We start from the raw sequence: 27,726 nt of genomic DNA, 5'->3' as shown, positions 1-27,726 counted from the left end.
AACCTCAAATTCGCAGAGCAGCGTGAACAAAATAATACGTGTGCATCTTCTGTGTCAGCTGTCCCATGACTTAGCATTGCCCAGTGGATCAGTGCCACGTGCTGCCTTTGCACCGTGATTCCTCACAGCGTCTCAGTGGGGTTATAAATATCCTTTCTCCTTCAGTTTGAGAAGTAAGAAGAGGATGCAGATGGGTGAGAACTGTTCCAGTGCAGCTCACGCTCTTACCCAGCTCATAATGAGATCAGAATGCAGGCTGGAATGTGTGGAGGAGTGGAGCTGGCAAGGATTCACCAGCCTGAATTATTCTAAGCCTATTCCATCCCTAGTCAAACCTTTTTTCTTTTTTCTTTCTCAGTGAAGGTGCTTTATGGAGCTGTTTCTCTTTGAACATAAGATTCAAGCTCTTTATGCTATGTGAGCAAATTCTAGTTGACAGGATATTGCTCTTGCAATGAGTTTTGGGTGCACTGGGCTTCTTAGCACAGCTTCCTTTACTGTGGTTATTTCAGAGTGGTTGGCATTTCTCTGCTATGTAGCCAGTTTGCTGGATGTTGGAACACATCTAATTGGATCTTTAAAAGGATCCCAGATCATTCTTGATGCTAATCTAAATCTTAAAAACAAACAGAAAAAAAAAAACCAAAAACCAGAGAAAGGAGTGGGCAGACCAGTAGCACATGAGTTATCCAAACTTGTTTACATCCTGATTTGCAAAAGATACAGCTTGACCCCTTTGTAACCTTGAAATCCACACAGTGAGAGGAAACACTATGTAAAGTAGAGCAGCCAAAACAAAACAGGCAGGCAGAAGCTCAGTGTGCAGAACAAGCTGGGAAGGCAGGCTTTGCAAACACTTTGCTATCAAGAAGAAATATGCATGAATTCTGTTTTTTGTTTTTTTTTTTCCTGGGATGCTGTATCTGTGAGAAACAACATCAGTAACAGAGGATGGCATCCCTCCATTTATACCAGCACACCCCTTTCACAGAGCAGAGGGGCAGCATGTGTTTCCCTGCTATCCCTATTGCTAAACCTATGGTGAAGCCGTACCACAGGCAGGATCCAATGGGAGGGACCCCAGCGATTTGGCTGTGATTGAAATAGGTTTTAAAAGACAACAGTGGTGTTCTGGGGGCTGGTCACAGAAGCAAAGTAATGCACACTGCTTATAAATCACTTCATGGTGGTGAGCAGATGGTGCTGGTGGGCAAGGCTTGGTTACATCCTGGGCTGGGTGAAGGAAGAGAGCAATGTACCAAAGGCTGTGGTCAGACCAAGAGCATTGCAGTGGTGTTGAGGTCAGGCTGTTTGCCATTTCCTTCTCTGTACTGGAACTGAAGATGGTGAGGCTGATCTGTGAGCTGGACTGGCAAAGGGATGTACTCACTGTGCTAGGAGACTTGTATTCCTCACCTCATTTGGAATTGCCTTCAGGAGGGAGCACAGCAGCTGAGTGTGCTGCTTTCAGCCCGGTGAAGTACAATTATCTGGCCCACTGTTGGCACTCGCAAAGCCCAGGAGAGGCACAGCCTGTAGCCAGAAGCATGTTCACAGGCAGGGAAAGTTAGGAGGCAGTCATGAGATATCATGGGGGAAAAAATCAGAGACCATTTTAAGCTCCAGAATTGCCAGTGTTCTTCCTGAAATCTCTATTAAATGAGTTCTCAGCCATGTTACTGTATTGAAGTGACTGGAGAGAGTCTCACCTAGCACAGGCTCTGTTCAATGGTTTTCACCTGGCATCTGATGATGAATTTCTGCTCTCAAAGCAGTGGAGCAGCGTTGAACTGAGCTGTTGTGCTCAAACATTTTATTCTCTGGATCATCCAAAGCTCCACAGGGGACACACTCCTCAAGCCTTTCTCAAGATGATGTGAATGGTCCTCTGGGGGTCAAGTGCTGTTCAGAAAGAAGAGCAGTGCCAGAATTTATTCGTGTTGTTGAGAAATAAGAAGGATATTGTTCATCCTGGTGTTCGCTGAACGTTTCATGGTGCCTCTTTGCCTGCTGTCTCCCACTGGCTACACATACACACAATATACACTGTGTATATCCCTCGTTAGAATATAAGCCATCACTTATGGGGTGTAAAGTAAGATTTAGGTGAATATATACTGCTCTATGTGCTGCATAGCAGTGTGAGTGCAGAAGAAGCCAATTGGAGAGCAAAGCTCTCTTTGGTGGAGACCACAGAGTCCAGCTAAGTCTCAAAATCTGAGTGTTAGTTCACTGTCTTGGAATGTGATGTGGAGAAAATCTTTATTCCAACTTGCACAGAAATTTATGAAATAAATGGGGAAATGTGGCTTCTTAATATTTCATTTGCGTGGCGATTAAAAGAAACTAGTTTCAGCCATTGAACAGTTTAGCAGACCTCCATTAATTTTTATAAGCAAATATTTGCCTCTTTCTGTGAATTTATATGAAAAAAATATCTTCTTCCATCTGTATCTTTTTAATAAGGACATATATAGTGTGAAATTAAATCCTAACAGAACGCTAACACATCAAGTGTAACACACTCCTTACTTCATAAGTGATGTGTAGATTGTGAAGTTAAAGCAGTGGAATAACAATGCCCCAAAGTATTTTGGGTATAGGATTTATAGGCAGATTTTCAAGGCAACCAGGCCGAATCGGGTGCTTCATTCAGAATTTCCCTCAGCATTTGGGGGTTTGGGCCATGTCAGCTTACAGTGACTCTGGAGATCCATGCTGTGTTTGAAACCATCAGGAGAGAAAAACACCAGCTGCATTCTCATATGCCCGGGACAGCACTGAGGTAATTTTCACAGTGATATCAGTGTCAGTGAGGAGCCCATATGGAAAGACCTTTCTTTTGGAAGGTGTGCAGTGCAAAGCGTGAAGTTTTCCCATGCAGAATGACTGCTGGACCAATATTTCCCTAACGCTTTTCAGACGCAGTGTGATAAAGCGGTCTTTCAGGTTCGTATTAATCTTTTTCATCATAAATTTATAAGCAAGGCTTTTGTTGCTGCTTTTGCTTTAGTCCACCGAACCGGTAATCTGATGGTGATTTTTGAGCTGTAAGCATTGTTCTATGGATACAGCTTTGGGCTAGAATGGTTTCAGCTGTTGACGATTCCCTGTGTGCACACTGGTGTAGTGCTACGGTTGTGCTCGTGCCCACAGGTGTGTGCTCATGGGGCTGGGGCACCTCTGTGTCCCTGTGCCAGAGGAACCGTGTATGCATCTCTGTGTGCATGGACAGCATCAGCAGGCAATCCCATAAAGAATTTAATGAGGTTAAGGGTAAATATCACATAGAGGCAGATGTAAATAGAGCTTGCCATGGGGCATGTGTGTCCTTATGCTGCTGCTGAGGACAGTACAGAGGCATCCGCTGGCTTCTGCCTTAAGCACCAAGCCGTGGGCCAGCCCTGCTGTAATTGTTTCTGCTCTCATGGAGCAGTGAGGTTTCACTTTTACTTTGGATTTCTGTTGACCTATTAGTCATACCCTAAAATGGATCTATAAATAAAAATCAGACTGAAACTGTGCCACTGCACTGCACGCTCTGATAGAAGGCTGCGCCAGCCAACCCTCACTTCTTGCTAAATAGTCTGACTCATGGTTTCTGGTTAGGGAAAGGGAGTGGCATCCTGCACAGCCACGCGATGCAGCGAGTGTGCAACATGGGAAGGAAAATACAGCCCTTGTTTGCTGAGCTGTGCGCTCAGAGTGTAACTGACAGTACATGGGTCAGAAACAGGGATTATAAAGTCATGCTGAGAGATATTTATGTGTTATAAACAAGTCCTAAAAAGCCTTTCTTTAAATCAGTGGAGGGCTGTTAAAAAACCTTCTAGTCTGATGATGGAAAAACTACAGACACGTGGAAATCTTCTGATATTTTCCAGATTATTTTCATTCCAAGCGTTTAAAATAGCTCTTGTTTTGGTTTGTTTGTTTGTTCTGTGGAGGATTCGTGGTTAATCATAATTTCCAGTCTCATAAGCAAGATCAATAGACCAGTTAAGTTCAGTTTAATATTTAAGTAACAATCTTAACAAAAAACCCAAACCCATACAGTTATATTGTTGCATTTAAAATGTAATACAGGAACATTTGTGAAAATCTCATTTCCCAAATTACATCAATGACAATAATTGTTTTTTTCTTTCTTTTTGTACATTGTTTTCCTTCTTTGTTCGGTTTTTGACCAAGTTTCCTATGAGAAACATATTCCAGAAATATGCGGATTATACTGTGTGTATTAATATACAAAATAGCTATAATGTAGAAGAAGTTGAACCAAACTCTTGCACTCACACAGCAGGAAACACATTAAAGGTTGTGCAGGACAAAAGTGTTCTCTTTACCCTGTATCTTTAAAAACATAGTCTTGTAATGAGTGGAAGAAGGCAAAAATCTGCTTAGAAGGTAGAGGAATTTCAGAATTATGGTAACTATGCAAGTTCTATTCATTTCTGTGTGTGTATTGTCATCTTGGACTACATGGTCACATTTGTTCTCTGACAGCCTGCCTGCCACAATGCACAGGCTGGATGCACAAGGGAGGCAAATTAAGATTGCATTTGCAACCATAAATGTGACATTTGGAATGTCTCAAATAAAACAGAAATGGCATTATTTTAATGTGGCTTTTTGTATGCATACAAATAAGCTTGTGGCTTATGTTCACTTCTCGCAGGTGCTGCGGCTTTGATATTTGTTGTACTTTGTGGCTCTGTATTTGTCACTTCTAGGAACTGGTGCTGAGCACCGTGGTGGAATGAAGATGTAGCTCCCTGGTTTTAGCCCCTAGATAAGGTGTGTTTTGCTGCAGAATTTACATCTCAACTTATTGTTCATGTTAAAGATGCATTAATTCATCACAAGCCAGGTAAGGCTCGACATATTGATATTGCTTTAATAAGATCTTTTCCCCAACTTTCTTTTCCCAGTTCTCATTTGCATCGGCTTGTCTACTCTATGTTGCCATTAGACAGCATTGCTGTGGGTCCAGCTGTTAGTAAGATCTGAGAAGTTGCTAAATGAATGCTGCATTTCTGTTTTATAGAATGAAAATATTTTTAAGCAGCCTTAACGAGCCCAATGACAAACACATCGTTTGTATGGCTCATATTGTGTGCGTTCATGTTGCATGGGCATCTTGCAAGATGACTGGAATGACAAACATGGTGGCATCCAGCTCTTCTACTCACCTGTATTACTGACTACCCCAAACTTGAATGCAGAAATAATGCTTGTGCTCACTTATTTTGAAATCTTGGCTTGGAATGATAAAACAATTAACCACTATTAGCCTATTTGTTCAAAACAGAATGCAGAATTGGATTAGACCATTAGGCTCTTTGAAAGGACACATTTGTTAATTATTTCTTTGGAAATTTTAACAAAAAGACATAGCAATAAAAACCTTACCCTGCTCAGAATATGCCTAGATAGCTTTAAGTATAGGGAAAGTGTGATAGTGGAGTAGTTACATACAGAGGTGCTGGGAGTGGAAAATTACTTTTCTGGCTCTGCTACATATGCTTAAGTGATTGCTACTGACTTAATGGGAAGAGAAATTGATAGGGAATGTAGTGGCTGCTGGAAAACTGGAGGAATGGTCTGGTTTACTCTAAGCCCCTGGTGAGCTTGACAGATATGTCTGGTACTGGTATGGTGAGCAGAGAATTGGTGGATATATGGAAATTTTACCTTCTACAGCTTGCTTGGAGCAGCTATAGTCAGACTTTGCAGGTCTTCTTGCTTACTTTCACCTGCACTGCAAACAAACCTTCTGCCAATGAGTCTGTATGTAGCCTGTTACCATGTTCTTCAAAGCCTACTTCCCATTTCACATCACTTCAGTCAATGCAGCATCTCACTGTAGGAAACATTATTGTCTGCTGAGCCAGTTCTTTTATTATTTTGATTGCATTAAAAATTTTCACCTCGAATATCTATGAAGATACTGCAGATATTCTGTCTCCTCTGTTACCATTTCTGTTGCTTAATTCCTTAATGATGATACAAATGGCAGATTCCATTATGGGGAGCATGAAAATGACATTGTCTGACCATATGGTGTCTTTTTCGTTCAGGAAGTTTAAAATAGAGTGAAACTGTCTCTCGCAGATATGACAAAAAGCAAAAGAATTTTACCACAAAGCGATGACTTTTTCCTGAAGAAGGTGCTCTTTATCCCAGAAACAACATAAGCATGACATGATGTGGCAGTTACCATAGCAACTAATTATTTTTTATTGAACAACAAGAATAAACACAATAGCTTCACAAAACCCAGCATATCTTGGCAAGCGAGTTAAAAGATCCCAGGGCGTCATCAACATGTACAGTCATCATTTTTAGTTTCACTTTTTTTATTTTTTTTTTTTTTTTTTTTTTTTTTTTTTTTTTTGCCTTTCAGAGTTTTATATATATATTTTTTTGGTCATTTCTCATCTGCCTTCTTCCTTCAACAGTATTTCCCTGATGTTTTTCCACTAGTGTTGCATTGTGGTCTTATGCTACTTACACTAAGAAATGTCTGCCTTGGTCAGGAGCTGATGAGCCCAAACTTCCAGTAGGAGCCCAAGTAAGGAATGAAAGGTTCACCATTTATGTGGCAAGGAGAAGGGAACAAATGAGGGCCTCAAAAGTGATTTCCTCCTGAAATTTGTGGAATCAATTTATTACACAAGAATAGTAAAAAGAAGAATCTTATTCTGTAATTAAAAAGCTAAAAGAGGGGCTGTTTTGATCCAGATACTATTCACTTAGTAGACTTTGCTTACTAAAGTAATTCAGTATTGGTAGTCTGATTGAGGCCTGACCGAAGGCAGCAGCACATTCTTTTTATCTAGAGTCCATTTTAACTAATTGAAATAAACATTAATGAGCATCACACTGAATAGATAAGTCATCGGTGATGTACTGATGGTATCAAAGTCAGTGGAACTCCTGCAGTGTTTGGACAGTGTCATCCAGACAGACAGAGCAGTAATAGGAAAGTGCATGACAGCCTTTACTTGTTCCTTTAACATCCAGAAATGTATGGCTTTGGATAGATTACTTTTAGAAATATTGCTGCTTGTAATAGCAAATATCACATTGTTAGTGAAGATTCCCACCTTCTGATAGTTTGCATGTATGTGATTCCATTTCTGTAATTCACTGTGCTAAACTTATACTCTCACTTCTGTTATTGCAGACCATATTGAAGGCAAGTATGATATTAGCCTCCATAGCAGTATTGCTGCTATAGTTTCAATTATGCATGCAGGCTCATCTGAGGACAAATTAGATATTCTGCCAAAGCCAAAACATTTCAGGAATTTTTCCATCTCCATTTGATATATAGGAATGAATGAAGAAAATCTCCATCTCAGTTCCACTGTTTAGGATGACCTTATAACTGAATATTACTGCTTTAGTTCTAGCCTCAATTAGGGGGAAAAAAAATCAACCCTTGACCGCATATTCAACCTCAAAGTCAATATTTTGGTTTGGTTCAGAGCCGGTTGTGTTAAACCAGTTAAGGTCAGATTTAGTCTGGAGAGGCTGCAAAATTACAGGATCAAATGGCACATTCTGCGATGTACTGTGGAACCGAATTGCGTTAGAGGTTGCATAAACAGACTAATAGTACTTCACGTTGCTCCAACATCTACAGTAATAAAGGAATCTGAATAAATATGATTGGAAGTTGCCAGGAGTAATAATAGTTCAGTTGTGTGATGTAGAAGTGAACGAAACTTGCCAGCTCATGTGTCAGAGGAGGAGGTGCCATGTTGGTAGGGTCTTATTTTTGAGTCCTGGCTGAGGATTGGGAGGAATGGCCCCTGAAAGGAATGGGGCAAAGTATTTATATATTATTTCTATATTAATGATATATTAATTTATATGTTGTCATGCTCCCACTGATGGTTGACCTCTCCATGGAACACAAGGAAATACATACCTGTTCACTGCTGCTGAAGGTGTAATGGTTCTGGTTTTCCAGTTGGGAGTGCTTAGTTAGGTGCCCCAGACCAACTGAATGGGCTGAAGTCATTCTGACAACCTACAGATGCTCCTGAGAAGCTCTGTCAAACTATGCTGATAAATGATGGGATAGTCTAGTGCCAGCTTTGCTTAAGAACAACACGGTTTTTGCTGATGTGGATATAGAGCCAGTAGCTTCTGGCCAAGCGGAGAGGTGGGATGGGTCATGGAGAGTTAGAAATTGTGGTCTATATCTCTTTAGGATGAGTTGCTGCAGCCTCCTGCTGGTTTTGTGAGGCACCCAGCTCTTCAGTTCTTAGTGTACGTAGTGCTCAAGGGCTCATGATGTTGGGAAACTCCTCCAGTCATCACTGTGTGAGAAAGCAAGGCTGAGGAGTGCTGGCTGGAAAACTACAATATTGACACACCCCCAGTCACAGTACTTTGTAAATGAACATAAATAGCTGGATTTTCATTCATAAATACTCCTATGAATTTATGAATTATATCATGATGAAATTCTGGATGTTAAGATGGCAAAAGTACTCAGTACCACGGGTTTGATTTACTGTAGCACAGCACGGAGTGCTAAAAACTGTTCACAGCAAGATTTTAAAAACCATAAATGAAATTGTGGCCTGTGCAGAAATACTGGATCTTTCACAAAGCACAGAGCGTTCGGCAAACTGACACAAGAACCAAGAGATGTATAGTTTTGTGCTGACAAACTATAAACAAGCCTTTGTGGAATCTACGGTGAAAAGGAATCATTTATTAGAAAGATGCATGCTTTCTCAAGCTATTTTATTCTCTTTCTGGCACTCTGTATGAAGCACTCCAGGCGCTGCTGACAGAGCAATGCTTGGAGGATTCTCCATGAGCTGAAATTACGGCACAGTGGCCGGGCTGAGAGGGTCTGTGTTACTACAGCTATATACGCTGTCTGAAAATGTGTTTCTGAAAGTGGACTGACGTTATCATAGCTCAAAAGGAAGCCTGTTTTTATCTCTCAACTAAAACAAAACAGGAGTAGATACTGGTGAGCTCCACTGGTATATAATGCACGTTCATCAGAATGCATAGTTACGACACCTAAAAACGAATCCTGTTCATACGTGCAAAGCAACAGAAGCCAACTCCTGAATGAGTGCAGGTTGAGGGGCAGACTGTCATTGACTTGTTCACTTGCGTAACGTGATTATATTGCATCTTGAAGTGTGATGCTGACAGCATTTTTGTTGTTGTTGCTCTAGGAGGGCAAGGACAATGGGCTGCAAATTAGAATTTCAGGGCAGTTCAGTTATGTTATATTTAAACATCAGCTTGAAATAGAATGTAATATGACATAATACTTTAGTGAAGCAGATTTGACTGCCCAGTCACTTTTATATCATGCTGGCAGCAATGGGCCCTTGGAAGAATGGCATATTACATTATATCTATCCCAACTCAATATTGTTTTATAGCATGGTAAGTTTAAAGTCTCTTTGTTGTAAATGAGAACCAGGAACTGAGATTTTGTATTTTTCTGATAATTTCCTTTGGAATTTTCACCTGTGCTGAAGTGCTAAGAATACAGCATACAGTGCTCTATAATCATGGAGGTTCTTTTCAAACAGATCAGTATCTAGTTTGATATTTACCAGAAGAAATACTTGGCTTTACTCTATAGGCTTTTGCTGAAAGATTTCATCCTGTAGCAAAGTGACATTATTTTCATGTTATTTACTGCTTATATCAGAAAAAATTGTGGAGAAAACAGTGTCTGCCATTGCCTACAATGCCATTATTTCTTTCAGTGAAGGTCTGTGATGTAGATGTTTTTTTCATTCTTTTTTGTTTTGTTTTGCTTTGTTTTTCTGATGATAAATATTAAGCCTCATAGAAAGAGTTATGAAGGTCTGTTCCTAAAATGGTAAATGGTGTGTGGGGAATTGCAGCATTTTTCTGTAAGGCTAAAAAAGCATTGATGTCATATTGTTCTTGTAACAAGAATGATATCTTTGCATATTGCAGTACAAAACAAGGCAGCTAGACCAGAATCGCGTAAGGTGCAAGTAAAATAATACAGTACTTGTCAATGATAACTTATTTCCTTTCCTTCAGTTCCAAATGGAAATCTTGACTTACCACAGTAGTGACTTTCTATAGCCTCCAAAGGATTTTAAATCAGAGGTAGCAGTAAAGGATGTAGCCAACTGTGACAAAAGACACAGAAGTCAACTTTTGCTAATAGAAGTTTACATTTACTTGAAAATTCTGCTGAGTATCATGCCTTAGTCCTGCTCTCTTTAAAGCACACAGTGTGTATATGTGTATATATACTGCTGTATAATGAAAAATACCCAACTAACATTAAACCAGTTGCTTGTATAGCAACATCAATCTAGCTATGGAGACACTTAGCATCAAGTACTTAATTAGCTGTTATTGAGCTTCATGCTAGACCATGCAGAATACTATGGGTGCACTATGGATGCACAACCTACCTCCTTTAAAGATAATTCAGAAAACTCTGTCATTGCAGGAGGGACCACAGTTGGAGGCTGTATCTTTTGTCAACTGTGTATTTTCGGAAGCAAGCCCCTCTTCTGAAGAGAAGTAGAGGAAACTGTTGGTTGTCTGTAGAGGAGGCGTTTGCTGTCAGGGAAAGGGTTCTTCATAATCTTGGACCAAAGCCTTCAGTTTGCTTTGGAGATTCATAAAGTAGCCTTCTGGGCCCATATGTGATGTGCAGCTATGCCTCCAGTTGTCTCTGATAAGAGCATTGTGTGCCCTCCAAAAACAAGTTTGCACTGGCAGACAAATCTCATATTGTTAGCACTTGCCTTTTTTTTCAAGAACAAATAATTAGGCACTTGGATACTGGGGTGATGACTGCTCAAATCTGAATAAAGCAGCACAATGAATTGCCTTAGTAGCGTGTTTTGGACAGGCAGTTGTTCCTCCTACCCTCTGCCTCCTACTGTAAGTTGTGGGAGATCCTGTATACATTACAGCAAAAGTATGGTATGCACTGATTGTGCTGTGGGAATTTTCTCATAGGCAGCCAAAAGTGTTTTATTTCACAAGTGTACTTCTGTAGCAACATGAGGACTGCAGTGAAAGAAAGAATTTTCCCTTTTATCTGAACTTCATCTGGAGTCAAAGCAATGAAAGATGCTGAGAATTCTTATTTGAGCCTTGTAGAGCACTTAGCCATGTGCTTAGGGGGCAAATTTATGTTCCCACTGACATCAATGGCACTTGTGCATCCTTACTCTGCAGCGTCTAGGCCAGCACACTCCCACCTGACTGGTGGTGGCTTCTGACATACAACTGCTTTTGCTATTGCATACGTGTGATTTTAGAAAACCTACCTCAGCTGGTTCATTGTTCACTCAAAGAGAATGCATAAGTGAGGAGATGTAATACAGAATGCTGTGAGCAGTGGCATGAGCTCAGACCCTCCTCAGAGTGATGTGGTGAGTCTGTGGGTCACTGTCACATCTTTTTGCATTGTGTTTTGCTGTATTCACATGGAAAGGTATCCCCTTTCCATCAGGCTTCCTAAGGACAAGCCCTAGCAGGCTACACCTGATTGATATCTTAAGCTGTAATTGGTTAATTTCTTGTAGTGCAAACAGCGCAAGGACAAACGAGAGCCCATTTTGGCCTGCAAACTGTTGTTTACAGGTAATGCAGTGTTAAATTGAAATGTTATTTATCAGAGAAGTACTCAGAAACAGCTTTAGAAATCACAATATTAGAAAGAGCAGCAGTCAGCCAGGGATAGATAAGTGCTCCATTGTGCATATCAGGTACAAGACTGACACGCTAGTCACCCTTCTTATTTGTGCACTCTACACTGAATAGAGACCCAATTGCAGTAATTGCATTTAAGTGTGACACAAACAGCTCTAGCCTTGTCCTCATGCAGCAGCAGCAATGAGAGTTTGCTCCTCCTGCCCTTAGCGTGGAAAGAGCTAATCTAGCAGGTTAAGAAGCACATTCCCTCCTACAGGTGCTCTTTATGTCCCATTCTCTGCAAAATGCAGCAAGCAGCGGTGGGTCCGTAAATTACGTCTGAGTCTTCAGCATCTCCTCAGTCTCCCCTAAGCTGGGCAAGAGCACATCAAGAGTCTGTGGGCTTGGTTGTGAAAAGCACGGGGCCGTATGTAGAGGACTTGCTGATTTAATGCTTATCTTATAATTAAAAGTAACTAAATGGAGAATATGCCACAGTGGTTGCATATTTTATTAAGTAAGATATATGCATGTATAAAAATATGTGATTTATTTCATTAAGGGCATTTGTTGTCATCTTGAAGTACTGAAGTTTTCCTACAGAACACTGAAAAGGTTATGAAAAGGAAATGTTAACCCCACTGTTGTTGAAACGCTTCTTAGCATCTACTATTTTAAGCACAACCAAGGGTCAAGAGAAGAGCTCAGGATCATCTGTAAGCTTAGAATTTCTTTGGCAGGATGGAGTTGACTGAATACTTCAGTTAAGCAAGGAAAGATAGAGGGGTCAACATGAAAAATTGGAAATGACATCTCTGGGCAGCCTTAATGAGACACATGCAGGCATGGGTCAGTTCTCTCGACTATGCATCAAGCTCAGCATCACATGAATCCAAACCCCAGTGTGTATTGGTTGTGAGTGTGGAGCTTCAGACTGACTACAGCTTAGTGATTTTAGGAACATTAAAGAGTAAGGCAGCTATTCATGGTTAAGAATATCCACAGACTGTCCACATTTCAGTGCTTTGTACAGTGTTACGGATGACGATGCTTTCTGTCATTAGTGGATTCCATAGAATGTTTTAATGATGTGAAAACATTTTATAATTAATCAGCAATTATCAGCCTGCTTAAAAAGTTGCTCAGTACTGTAGGGTTTGTCTAACAGCTTGTTTCGTCGACAAGTAGGTTGCAAATCATTAGCTATACGTTCCATAGAGATTCCTTTGGAGATGCCTCCAAATCAGTACTCAGAAAGGTGAAATTCACCTCGTTATTGACCAAGATGAAACAAAATAAGCTCTTCAGTGGTTGAAAAGTGCATCTGCTATTTCAAAGATGTAGTTTAGTGCTCCATAAATTCAAGCAGCATCGCTCATGAAATGTTTGGAATCAGTGTTTGAATAAGCAATTGTCACATCTGCCAATGCTGCATTGAGTAATTGAAAGTCTATTGTTTTAGGGTGTTCCACGGGCTATGTGGTGTCAATGTGCATTGATATGTTTTCTTTAATCGATAATGTGGCCAGTAGTCAATCCTCTTGGCTAATAAGCACATCTATCAGTTTAAATCAGTCTCCTCTTATGAAGAGTAGGTCCATATCCAAAGGTTAACGTTGAAAACATCGCAGAGCGAGACAGATTTAATGCATGTGTTTGTTACTTCTTTTGCCAAGGTTAAATTTTGCATGGCACTAGCAGATCTTCCCTGATAGACTATAAGCAATAAAACAATTATGAGAAAGAGTAGCTCTTGTGGAATTCAAAAGGAAGATAACAGCAGATGAAAATAGCAGCAGGAACACCCAAGTGGTGAAAAATGCCTTGTGTTATTGATACTGAGATGTTTCCTTCATGCTTCTGTGGAGATGTTCATTTGGGAACAGTGTACCTGAAGACTCTCAGATCCACTCTGCAGTCCCTCTAGGTGCAGTCCCAGAGCTTTTCTGTCCAAGGGCAGGACAGTCAAGCTCTACTGTCGCCTTCAGCAGGACTCTGTGGGGCCTGGGGAACCTTCCCATCTCAGCAGTTCCTCATGGAGCTCTTGGTGGCTTGCCCCTTCCAGCAGCCAGATATGGGAATACCTCCAGTTGTTCTTGGCAGGTCAGTGTGTCCCTTGGCTGAAGCTATGTGTCTGTTTTGCTTCTGATCCCTCTTTTGCATGGCTTGTACTGCCTTTGCTGACCGTCTTTGATCCCTTTTGCAAATCCTGCTTGTAGTACATGCTTCCTGGCTTCCTGAACCTTCACTTGGCTTCTCATCTAGCTTTCTACTTACCCTTCAGTTCGGTAGCATTTGGTTTCTTGGCCAGAGTTGTAAACATGCTTTCCTGTTTAAACCCTTGGCTGCGTGCAACCTTTTTTTTTTGTCTTCTCTGGTTCTGGACATAGATAAGTCTTGTATCAGCACTGGGTTCTGAACCAGCTCTGTCCTATCTCTGACCTGCTGAGCCTGGTCACTCATGGCTGCATGACAGCCTCCAGTGTTTGGTCAGATTGTGGGTTCATGAGCAGGGATGGGGAATATTGCCTCTGGAGACCACTGCGAGTTGGTTGTGGAGGTTGGGCTCATAGAACATTATTTCTGCACAGATGTGCTTGTTTGTGTGCTATTCTGTTAGGGAGTCCTTGTGTATGAAGCATTACTTACGTGTTCCCAGTGCTGTTATTGCTGCTGCTGTTACTGGTTACAAATGCATTTGTCTCTTGTTAATAGGGTCAGTTGCAGTTTAAAGTCTGTCAGTATCAGTTTTGTGAAAATATTTCCATGTGTCTTTTTAATGGAGAGGCGTTCTTTCCTATTTTTCTGCTCTCTGATATCATATCCTATAACTTCTCCACTGCTGCATTCACATGCCTGCATTTTCAGCAGATCATAAGATGCTTCGGACGTTCAAAGCACACAAAAAATCATGGAATCAGCCTGTCTCAAACCGTATTGTCCTCACATTCTCCACTTAGCTTTGAGTGGAGGATTTATGACTTCTCAGAGTGAATGTCTCCTACTGTAATCATGAAGCCTTGTCACTATTTCATGTGACATGCAGGCGATGCTCAGCAGTCGGGCAGTGTAACCCCAGACCTGTGTTTACATCCGTCTGCCTGAGCACAATGCCTGGAAGTGAAGCAGTCAGCTCTGGGCAAGGCCTGTCCTATAAGGCTGCAATGGCTGCCACTGGGCAACAAAGGCTGCTCAGCGGGGTGCTGGGTGCTTGAACAACAGTCTGGATTCAGATTATAATTTGTGAATAAGCTTCCATTGTTCCTCCGGTGAATATAACATAGCAAAAATGGATTCTCGCTATGAAGAAGGCCAACATGTAACCCAAATTCTTGCACTTAGGTTTTTACGCCTCATTTTCAGATGTTCAGTTTCCTAACCTGGAATTTTTTTAGAAGAAATAACTTTATAATCTAATCCAATAATTCTGACAATAAATATATCCAAAGAAATTGAGAGTATGCTGAACATGGTGTCTCTGGGGAATGGCACTGGGACATGGTTGAATTTTAGTAATAGGAAGCAATACATTAGAATCAAAACATCCTGGAAGTAAATAAAAATACCGTTCCTTGAAAATTAAATATATTACATATAAATAAAATGCCAGTGGTAAATTACATTCAATAAAATCAGGAACAATGTGGCCACTTCAGAGATGGGTCAAAGATGCAGTTTACAGTTCTGGTGGGTTAACTATGGTGATTTTAAATAACTGTCACTTCAGCCATCCAACATGTCCCTCTTCAGGTAATACATGAATGAGCAGAGATGGTTTAAATAACTCACTGGGCAGTAAGCTGTGCTATCTCAAGCATCTTACATCCCATTTGGCTGACATTAACCTCTGGCAGAAGGGTGAGGTAGAGACCTAGAAACGTTAATAGTTTAGTCCACTGCTCCTAATTTACTAGAGCTTGACTTGCAAAGCTCTTTCATCTTCTTCTGACCTCAGCAATGTGTGTAGGCTCAGGTAGGATGAGGTCTTGATTGTATAAATGCTTAGTCATTTACAGATCAGGCTCAGGGTGGATAGATGTGATAGACATGAAATATGGGGATGTAATGTACAGTAGATGTCAGAAACCAGTAGTATTGATGGAACCTTTTCAACTGACTGTAGTTGTTTTTAAATCTAATATTGTGAATATGTATTTTTATCGGCTATAAAATGCTCCTGAAGGAAAGTGGAATTCTGTGCAAAGATTGCTGTTTGTGTTTGAAAGTTGGGATATAATTACCCGTACTTACTTGTACTGTAAAAAAGCAACTAGTACTTTACCAAGTCAAGAGCTTATCACCCTATGAAAATATTTATCAGAATCAAGTAGGTGGAAAAATATTTTACTGAGAAAAAATCAGAATTCTTTCCAAGGATTGGTGAATCTGTGAATTGTGCTCATGGAAACGCTTCTGTGAACTAACTGATAAGCTTAGAAGACTCAGAGTTCAGAATAAATCAAAAATCAATGGTATGAATGTGAAAACCATTTTTATCTGTTGTTGGAATTAGGTCAAATTCTTGTATTTTTGGCTTTGGAGCACTATGAGCTTCTGTACTTTTATCATGAGTGCTGCAATACTAATGTTTATAGCAGTTCAATCTCTTCAATAAAATTCTTAGATTTTGCGTCAGAAAGAGATTTATGACAGGATAAAAAAAGCTTTGACTACAACCACTGTTTATACAAAAAATAATCAACACACCACAAAACCAGGCCATATATCGTTTGAGTAGTCCATGAATTCATATCAGAATCTCATCGTTAGTAGAACAAGCCCAAGACACAATCCATCATTCCTAGCGGTTACATTTAGTCGCTGGGATCAAAGCAAGTCTTATAGCTAAAGAAGCCAAGTATTGGTAGTGAGCTGGGAATCAAAATGCAGGCTACGATCTGTAGCCAAGGTGAAGGAAAGTGGAGATTCTAATGTATAATGTAAGTAAGCTGTATCTCAAAGATGCTTATAATCCAGAAACCTCTAGCAAGACTAGGGAAAGTATTATACGCAAAGAGGTCATGGAGTTGAACTGAGAACTATGTATGGGCTTCTAAAAAAGAAACGGTCCAGGTGATGTCATTAGAGAGGAGCTTTGAAGTGCCTGGTGTATTAAGGCCACAGATGCTGATTTTCTGACTTCAGGTAGCTAGAATGTGACTATGACCTTGAATGTTACAGTGATGATCAGGAAAGAGAGAGAGCTTTACCCTCCTGAAATCTTGGTTTTGATATTGAACTACATTGTAAGTAAAGAATACCTCTTCGGGACATAAGGATATCTTATATAAGTAATATAAGTAATAAATATATAAGTATATAAGATATAAGTAATAAATGTAAGATATAAGTAATAAATGCTCCTTAACCATTCTGAAAACAAAACATCCTCAACACCCCAGTTTTCCCCTTTCCTCCTTGCTAGCTGTGCTTTTCCTGTGTATCTTGAGAATCTCTTTGAAGGCATGTTTTGGTATCGATTATAATTTTCTCTTTCAATTTCTTCAACGCAATTAAAATGCTGGATGGTAATAGTAAGTAAAAAGGAAAATCAATATTGAGATGAACTACTTTTAGCTCATTAGTAAACATTCAATTAGGTGTTTTGTATTATGAGCAAAGAATGAAAATATTTATTCAGGGCAAAGGTTTCAATTAAAGGAAGCTTCAATTTTTACTTTTGGTCTCAGAAAAAAAACATACGCTGTTTTCACTTTTATTTGCACCCGTGCCAAATCCATGTAAGCAAATATCTCCCGGAGTTAGAGCAATTAATTCCTACTGCCCCTTACACACAAATAAAGCAGCATATGATAGAGCCTTTCCTCTGCAGTGCATTTGTTCTGCTCAAAAAAACCGAAGGGGATAAACTGATACAATAAGACTAATCTTTTGTTTTAAATTTTGTTTAAAAGTTTTGACCTGTAGCCCCATTTATTATTCTGCTCCTACAATGCTCATGTAGAAATAGAGCAATGATTTACCGACTGGATTCCAGGCAGATAAGATTGCCGTAGTGATACCAAACCCTTGGTGTGGCATGGAAAACCCAAAGTAGAATATCAAGGCTATTAAATATCCCATACTTGCCACCTGGAGCTTCATGCAGGACTCAGGACATGGCTTTAAAGCTGCAATAGAAGGAGGGGAGCAGCTGTGGAGATACCTTCCCTTGGGAGAAGCAGTCTCCCTCCCACCTCTAGCTTGCCCTTGTCTATTCCTCTGCCTCTCCTGAGTAAGAGAGGGATCTATGGAGTACTCAAAGGGAACAATGAAAACCAGCCTGGACTAAATAAGAGTTGTTTCTTCCATGTATGTTCTCTAAACCTTTATTAAACAAATCCTGTGCTGAAGCTGTATCAGGAATATGCAAGTTAGGTAATGCTTTGGAAGGCATTTGTGAAGGACTCTAATTCAGAGCTCTCTGTGGGTATCACAGCGTGATCAGATGTGATAACATACCGTCAGTGTCCAGGGAGGGATTTTTGCCAAGAAGTCTGGTGGAGAATACCCCTCCAAATGGCACAGTGTTTTGTTATTAGTAATTACAAATCTGCACAGAGAATCAGCAATGTCCCCGTTCTGAGCTCCTTGCATAAAGGGTTTTTATTTGTGTGTATGTGAAAATCAAATATCTGACATAGATAAGATAGTGTAATACAGCAGTAAGTATTGGATGAACACAGTTTAAAGGAAACCATTATTTTCTCAGCAGCAGAGAGCACCAACAGGAGGAGTTGTTGCCTTCCTTCTTAGATACCAAAGTGAAATGTTTTAAATACTGTGCCTAACTGGGAGGCTGTATGCTTGAGTTAATGGAGAATAAATAACTTAATACATAGAGGAAATGGCAAGTATCTCAGAAGGCTTCTAATAATCTGTAAATGCTTTACAACTTGTACGATGCAAGGACTATCAGTAGGAACCTTAACTGCTACTCTTGAAAGCATGCAAACCTACTGCTTCTGCACAAAGCCAAACCCCACCTGTGTTGCTTGGTGATAATGAGGATGGATGTTAGTTAGTTACCCTCTGTGCAATCTGATCCATGCAGGACCTCAGTAGGGACGTCCCTGCAAAGGATGGTCTGCTCAGACTGGTGCAGGACTTCTTTATCAAGCAAACAATCACTATAAATACGTGCTATACCACATAAGTGGTCACTTTGAACCCAAGCTATGGCATTTTAGAGAGGCTAAATTGGGATAAAGCGCATGACGGGTTTGTCCAATAAATTAGCAGATACTGATATAAAGGAAAGATGTGCTGGGCCATTCTACCATTGTAATAAGATCCTTTGTATTAATTGCTCTGCTGGGAGGTATTGTTCAAAGTTTGTAGAAAACATTCTCAATGTGTATATTCATGCGCTGCTGTTTGTCAGCAAGAGCTAAGCAGATACTGTAAAAATACCTGCGAGTACTGATTCAGGTTTGCAAGTTAATTGTCTGAGCTGTATTTCTATCTCTTTTGTATTCCTTTTCTATAAATACTACTGCAGTCAAGGTACCCATGGAAAGCTCTCGCATTTGCAAAGGGAAGACATAAACATCTGTGCTCCAGAGTTGATGGGGAAGGAAAGGTATCTGTGTGCTTAAATGTGTGAACAGGGTTCTATCTCCCTCCAGATTTGGCCAAGTGAATTTTAAGTCTATGCTTTCAAAAAACACATCAGATTTGTTTATTAAGTTGACTTTCAGTGAATGGCCTTTCCATTTGGAAACTGTCTCTAAAGCTGAGCTGGGAGTATTATAGATCTCTCCAGTGCTGTGTGGTCCAATAGCTTATGAACCAATTGTAACATTCGTAGTTAAAGAGGAGTTTGTGTGAGGGAATCACTAAGTAACACGTAGGTTTATCAGTCTTTGGTTGTTTCCAGTTGCAGAAATAAATGAATAATTTAGAGTGAGATAAATGCTGATGTATTTTTGGAATTATAATGTGTCACAATTCAAGACCAGATTAGGGTCAATTTACACTAAGACTGCTTTGAAACTATTATATAACTGAGCCTGAGTAGGTCACTACGTCCTGCTCTGCATACAAAAAGCTTCCAGACTCAGTGTCTATAAATAAAGATCAAGCTAAACCAGACAAGCTGCTTGAGTCTAATATTGGGAAGCTCGTTTTGTGTTCCCTTCTGCAGATAATTACACCGGAGCCCAAGTGAGAAAGGAGCCGGCTATCATCTGGTATATGCCACACATACCAACTGAAAAAGATTCTTTTTGCATTAATGTCAACATTAATAAATAACCCTTCATAACTCTTAAACTCTGGGACTAAAATAGGAGCCAGAGGAGTGGGTGGTGGTTGGCTTTTATTTGCCCATCCACTTACCTATCGTATTTTGTGTTGCAGTGTGAAGAGACAAAACGGGATGGCATGGTTTATTTGTGAGATGCTGTTGCCCTAGTTACCAGCCTCATATCAGGGTTAAGGTTGACAGTGTGGGCACACTCCTTAATCTCAGCTCAGGTTGCTCACAAGGGAAAAGGCTTTAATGTTAACTGAGCCTGTCTTTGGTTTGGGGAGTTAGGCCTTTAACAATGCACCGGGGATCGTTTCTTCTTTGGAACTGTCACTGCTTGTCTGGGGAATGGGAGAGGGAGTTGTGTGGTGGGGGAGGGCGAACCTTACTACAGTGCGGCTTATTAAATTATGGAGGAGGGGACTGCTGGTGGGAGCAGTGCTGTGGGCTCCAGCAGCCATCAGAAGGAACTCTGTGAGCACTCTCCTTCTTCCACAGTAAACACAGTAATACTTCTTGCATGCCACACACAGTGTCTGGTAACGTAAGACATCAAAACATCATGTTTACCCCTAAAACTTTGCTTCAACATTTATCAAGGAAAGGCACTGAGTGTGAGAGAGATCGTTATTCCCTTCTGGGCTGGTCTCCACTTGTGTTTCCATTGTTATAGGGGAGCTGTTGTATTCTCATAAGCAAAGGTGTTAGTGCTCACAGAGCAATAACCCCGTTCTGCAGCTAAACATATGGGAGATGTAGGCCTTTAGGTGGAGTGTGCGTAACCGAGAAGCTCTGCTGGCAGCTCAGCTTACAAAAGTGCCTTTTTAATTTGTTCTTGAGACATTAATTTCCCTCCCCACCGTTTTTTTTGTTTTCAGCCATCCATAATAAAGGGGACAGTCCAGGATATTTGTGTGCTGTTGTGACAGGTATTTTGTACTTTTCAGTGTTCTGTAAAGATAGTGCCATGAACAAATCACCTGAAGATAAGGCTCGATAACAGTTATCCAGAGACATATAAATCATCAGTACAGTTGCTTTTCATATCATCTCCTCCATATGTTAGGTTCAGCTGTGGGGTTGGTCTGTTAGCAGGGAACAGGTTGCAGACCACAGGCTGCACGTGTGAGATGACAAACTCACTGGCCGTGTTCTTTGTGTTCCATGTTTGCTTTCCTTCAGCTCTCCTCCTTGACATATTTGCTGGGTTTACACATCAAAACGAGGTTTCTTCTAACTGAAGAATCTGATAATTAATTGTGTTTTGCTTCATACATCAGCAACCACTATGATCAATAATGGGGCAGGAGCTGGAGGTTGAGCTGGCTGCTTTGCAAATGATGCTCGAGGCAAAAGGGGAGCAGTGTAGCTGTTGCACAGCTGGATTCTCTCCAGCTGCCCAGGTCTCACTTTGGCAGCCTGTTTTGTAGATTAAGGACCTTATTTGCAAGGGGTATAAATCACTGTAGCTCTACTGACTTCACTGGAGGATCTTTCTCCTTTTTCTCCGTATGTTCATATGAGAGTTTGCCCCCTTTTCTTCTTTTTCTGCTTTCTTTGCAAGAGCCATGAGTGCAGTCCCTTCTGTGCTGGAACTGGGAGCTTGAACAGGGTGGGCATGCAAAAGCCAGATAATTCCATTTGTGCATGCAAGTTAAAGTAGCTACATATTAGATTTGTTATGCAGTTAATGAGATGCACACATATGTAGCAACTCGGCACGTAATAACGTGCATTTCTGAAGGTGTGCTCTGCAAATCAGTGCTCAATGTCTCTCTGGCAAGGTGAGAGGAGCAGAGGAGCCCATGTTGGCAGAGCTGGAGGAGTGGGATGGTTGTGGTGGATAGTGAGATGAGATTTGCTGCTCAGGAGCAGGAGGGATGCATTGGGCCCAGTCTCATGTGCTTTGCATACTCCTAAATGCACTTTCCAGGCTTTTACTATCAAGATGATTTATAATTCTTGCAGATGGTGTCTGGGCTAATCCCCAATGAGAAGTCTCTTAAGCTCCTGACAAATTTGAATCTGCAGCCGTGTATCCTATTGGGAGTGTGGAGGCATCTCTCTAACATGCTGCAGAAATACAAATGACAGTGGTTGTGGATGGCTGGAAAAGCTGCCTCAGTGTATGTGCAGAACTTTCTTTTAATATTATCAGTGGATGAAATGCTTGTAATAATTTAAGAAGGAAACATAATTATTGACTGCTATTATCTTAACACTAAGTACAGTTTTCTTACCCAAATGGTGTTGAGAGAGGATGCTACAGAGCCAGGAGCTGTCAAGATGTGGTGCACTAAATGAGGCAGACAGTAACAGAAGTAGTATCTGTCCAAGAACACATTAAATGTTGGCCATTGAGTAACTTCAATTATAGAACATCTCTGTATTTTGACTGAATATGAATTCTTAGAAAATAGCTGTTTACTGAAGAATTTATCTGTGGCTTTCCTCCAAATGTAGATGGTCACACCTCAGCAATTGAAGATCTTCTCCCTGGGTGCTTTTAAAGAGCAAAAATAAGGATCAAGCAGATGAAACTCTGCCTACTTCAAGTTTTAATGATTGTTTGAGCAATATTAAGGCTCTAATTGACTTATACCATAGGTCAAAGAAGAACAGAAATCTGCAGTTAATGCCTGCTTAACTACATCTTGGTGAAAGCCTGTGTTAAGCCAGGAAGCTCAGTAGGGGCTGAGGTGTTTCTGAGCTGCCAGCAAAAATCACCATTTTATATGTTTAATATGACTACATTGCTGTGGACTCACAACAACATCTGGCAAATGGTACAGAAGCATTTCTATGGTCGATAGGCCATTTAGTGCTCTGTACCTAATAAAACACTGAGAAAATATCGGTACGGAGCAATATTTTTGATGGTGGGACTCCTCAGTTCTGAATATCTGAATATCTGCAGAATGGTGCTTTGGACCTTCCATTATAAAAGCTGTAAATTGCTGACATGAAGTACGGGCGATGTTTCTTTCCACCATAAAACCATTAGAAATATTGTGACTTATTTCAGAGCTTTATTAAGATAACTTGGACTTCTTTTGCTTGTTGTGGACTCTATTTCTTCCATTATTGCTTTTTCACAGTCCTTTTGCATTTCTCCCATGATCATCTATTTTTCTTCTGTCTCCTCTCTAAGCAGGAAAAATAGCAATTTGCTAACACCTTATTCTATGTGCTTCTTGTCCAGCCCTGCAGTCGCCCATAGCTTAAGTTGTACTTCTGAAACCATCTTTCAGGGAGTTAGACTAACAAGAACCTTTCTTTCTAATTTGCTCTGAAAACAGCAGGCTCTGTACTGAGCTGCAGCAGAGCAGTTTGTTTGTGTTCAAATACAGACAACCAATTGCAACTTTAATTGTAGTAATTCTGAGAAAAATATATAGAAAAAAAGCTGGTTTCTTAAAGATTGACCAGGAGCGGAAGTTCTCACTCGGAACCATTCTAACCTTCCTTGTGCAGCAGGAATCACAGAGTAATTCCAGTGGCTTCGGTGGTGGAAGCTGGATTTATAGTGGAGTATCTGCTACCAGATTCTGGCTCATCAAATACTTAAAACTCCAGCAATATTATCTGCATAAACAAAGAGTCTTTGAAAGACCCACATCTGGAATGCACCTGCTTTTGCCAAGTGGGCTAAATCTCTTTCCTAGGGATTTAATCCTGGCGTTTCAGCTGACAGTTTGTCTCTATTTCAGTCACTTAGTTTTGTCTTCTCGTGCATGAGGCAGAAGATTCAGTCATTTCGGTTCACATCCTTTCTCGTATCTGAAAATGAGATCCCAAACCAAATCCCCTGCACGTGGAGGATCACGATGCAGTTTCTGTGCTGTCCGTGACACCCGTGTCTGTTGTGTGGCACTTCACCAGGCAGGAGGTTCTTTGCCCTTATCATGCCTGTGTTGCAGGTGGGGCACAACTCAGGGAAACATTTATTGCACATACAACAAATGACCAGGTGTGTGTTTTTGACCAGGTATAGAGCTTTGAATGGCCAGCATACAAATGTCAAATATATGCAACTATCAGCTCCTAAATAACTACAGAGCAAGAGCTATCTGCAGGAGACGTTTGGCAAATAACTTTAAATAATGAATGCAGCAAAGATGATCATGATCTACTCGCAGACGCTCACAGACAAGCACAACTGCTATGAATTATTCAGCCGATTCTATTCAGAATTATGATTTTTTTTTAGAACTATAATTAGTGATCTGTAAGAGGAAGTGAGACACACTAACAAAGGTCTATTCTCACCAGTTCTTCTGAGAGATGAAAATGAGAAGCAGACAGTTTGGAAGCCACGGGCCTTGTTTTAGAATTGTCATCTGCTCTGTTTACTGACAGTGACTTTTGCTGCTTGTTTACTGCAATTTACTTAGTTACAGCATAAGTTACACACGATTATCTTCTCAATATGATGCTAGGCTGACATCTGCCAAGTTTAGAAGTCATAATAGATGCTATTAGTCATTGTGATGATCCAAAGGCAGAATGATTGGTGTGACAACAAAACTGCATTGGGTATTTTTTTTTATTATTATTATTAAATGAAAAGAGTTTCTAAACAGAATTTTGGATGGGCTCTATCTGCTCAGAAGGGAGAGGATATCAGGGTCTTGAAGGGCAGCAGGGGCAGAAACAAGGGAGAATTGTGTAGTTGGTGGTCATGGAAACAGTTATCAGAATAATATCAATTAACTAATGAGAATGTGTCCTTGTTCACTCACTGCATCTGTGAGGTGAGTTTGAAGTATCCGCTGTTTGCATGAGAAGCTTCATTTCTCTTGGGTTTACAAAGCAGCCATTTCAGGTCACGCCAAGCTGAAATTGCCTTGCAAGTCCTCAGCTATAACACTAATAAATGTTCTTCTGAGTTTCTTTGCACTTATAAAAGTGTCTTGAAATATAAATTTTTGAGTGCTTGAGAAGCTTTATTTTAGCTGAAGGAAAAGTACATAGATAAAGGTCCTTCTCAAGGCCTTCTTGCCACAGAAGCCTGAAGCAGCTCCTAATAAACTGAATGAGAAAACTTCTTGGACTTTAATGGTAAGACAGCCAGCTGCTGGTTGCCTCTGGTGGCTTGGTTGGCTGGGGGAGGCTGTCCAAGCAGGTACATCTGGAGCACAATGTCCTTCCAGTCTTTGAAAGCCTGTGCAACCACCCCTATCATGCCTGGTTTGCACAACACACGTTGCTGACACAAGCTCTGTAATCCCATGGATGAGTATGATTCCAAGGGCCCCTTTGCTTGGCTGCAATTCAGAAGGCTGTGCAGTGCTTAGGAAGACAATATTTTATTTGTTCTCAGTGCTTAGAGAGTAAAATATTACTCCATTGGAAGTGGGAGCGAACCAGATGCTCAGAAGCATTTAACTATATTTTCTGCATGAAAATCAGCATCTTAGTGCTGAGGATGTTGTCCTGTTGGCTTTGCAGAGCCTTGGTGCCAGTGCTCATTTTGGGCTGACGCAGCTGGGTGACTGGTGGCAGCAAAGTGAGGGCTGCAGGGATTGCCCCACTCCATCATCAAAGCGCTGTTAAATCTGTTGTGTAGTCTAGAACTGAGAATAATGGTTTGAAAGAGGAATTTTAACTGCATTATCCATTGTGTGGTCTTTGTGCATTTGTTCATTGGATGTGTAAAGCATCAGCCAAAAATCGTTTTACAGCAATTATTTCCAGTGACAGGCCAATGTAAATCCTTGCAAGCAGAGGATGACTATGTGGAAAACAATTATATATGAGTATCCAGCTGAGATCTTTTGAGCCACCAGAAAAGGGCAGCATGTAAGCAGTTCTGTAACAGGAGTGATAGCACACGCATGTTAATGCTGTAGGAAAGTTGTAAGGCATCCTGCTGAGCTAAACTGGAGACGCAGAATTAAACCCAGGAATATTTTATCCAATAAAATGGGAAGTTAGAAATTTGGTCAGGCTCTCAAAATCTTTTTCAAAAGAAAAACATCAGAACTGTTTGAAACTTGTAGGCATTAAAGTTGCACAGACCCTTTTGGAAACCGAAATACTGGCTCATAGTATGAATATCTTCAGGACAGGACTTTACTGCATTATAATGTATTATTCAGCAACATTTGTAATGTGTTTCTCAGCTTAGTTAAGATTTCTAATGCTGCTAAATAAAGATAGATTAAAAGATAATCTATATTATAGACAATGAAAGCAGGAGAAGTAAAGGGTGTAAGGAGGGAGAGGTGTCTTGGTGCAAGGGTGAGGTCTGGAAGTCTGGGATATGCAATCCCAAGGAGATACAAACACAGGCGATGTATGGTGTCTTTATCTGATCACATCTACAGCAGGTATCTCTCATATTCAGTCATCTGGCACAGAACAATAGCCTGCCTTGTTACCCCTCTCATGGTAACTTAGTGGGAAGCTGGCAGTGTTGGGGTGTAGTTTAGAACTGAGTTTACACTGTGAGTAAACTGGTTTTATACTGTAGTCATGGGAACTCTGCGTCTTCAAGCACTGCGTGTAATGAATAATATATCATGAGACTATTCACAAAGATTTCTTGTGTGCTATAATATTAAGAATTTCCCACATGTGGGATTCATATTCATCCTTCTGTGCATTGACGAACAGCATAAGTAGATGTCTGTTGTGCAGCAAACACACTCTGATGTAGTACTTGTTAAAATTATTTCCAGATATGTGGACTACAGGCCATAAAATACCTCCTAATCTCATAACATTATTAATGAAATAAAGTAGTGTTAGGCATTACCCACGAGGAGAACTTAAGCTCTACGTTCAAATGACAGATTCCATAATTGCATTCCCCCAAAGCCTGGATCCAGAGGCTGGCAGCAGTTTGTGAAGGCTGCCCATGTTGTGCATCGTGCTGTCTTTGGAGGATGTGCTGTCATGAACTGCAGGCAGGTCCTGAAACCTCACATAGCGCAGTGCAAGACATTAGCAGCTGTGGTCTCCTTTTCTTGGGCACACTTTCAAATCTTGGCACACCAAAGTATTAATTTCTGATCGAGATAATGTAGCGCACAGCCCTCAAGTTTAATATGCAGAAGTAATTGTTTCTACAGCAGATGACTGAATCCCAGTTAATTGATTAAGTGGGTGTGCGAGTGGGCAGGTTGATCTGCTGCGTGCTTCAGCCTTCAGTGAGTGATGGGGTTTTGTGATTAACTTTGGATCCAGGCAGTTTGGTTGGTGCAGTGTGAGGGAGAGGTTTTTCTTTTGCAAGTATTATGTTGGTGTTCACCTGGTACAGTTTTAGACCCAGATTTTATGTCCTTTGCCTCTCTGTGCTTCAGGGAACTGCAGAGAGAAGGAAAGGATTCTATATGACCTTAGGGTAACTCTGAGCTGCCCTGGACTTCCTATGAAAATCTTCTGGATTGCTGGATGGGATTCAGCTCATGAATGAAGAACAGATTATGTTGATGTCTGCTAATCTAATTCTTTGTACTTCTGTAAATCACTGTGACTTTTATAATGCCTCCAAAGTCTGATGTAAATTTGCTCCCATAGATGCTTTACCCTGACCCTGTTTGCCAAAACTGGCATTGCTTTCCATGCTGAAGCACACAAGTCCACTAGGTCCGGTGTGTGTGGGTGCATGTGGATTTGCATTATCCCCTGCTCTAAATGTGTCCTACTGATAAAGTCTCCCATTAAGTTACATTTGGCTCTGCTTCACACAGCCATTATTCAGACACTTCATGAAGTTGGCCTGCTCAAAAGGCGTATGTAAACCTGACACTCCTTTATCTTACAGCAGCCTTATATAGGCA

The 27,726-nt window shown here is 40.7% G+C and overlaps 1 protein-coding gene across 22 annotated transcripts in view; it reads left to right on the top strand.

Annotated features, from left to right (window-relative positions):
- Positions 1-27,726, top strand: part of MAF (MAF bZIP transcription factor) — a 698,813-nt gene that overhangs the window by 94,069 nt on the left and 577,018 nt on the right. The gene's annotated exons all lie outside the window — the stretch shown is intronic.

Source organism: Coturnix japonica, chromosome 11 (genome assembly GCF_001577835.2).
Source record: "Coturnix japonica isolate 7356 chromosome 11, Coturnix japonica 2.1, whole genome shotgun sequence".
Classification (NCBI taxonomy): domain Eukaryota; kingdom Metazoa; phylum Chordata; class Aves; order Galliformes; family Phasianidae; genus Coturnix; species Coturnix japonica.
Note: the sequence above shows the minus strand (reverse complement) of the source record. Positions and strands in the feature narration are given on the sequence as shown.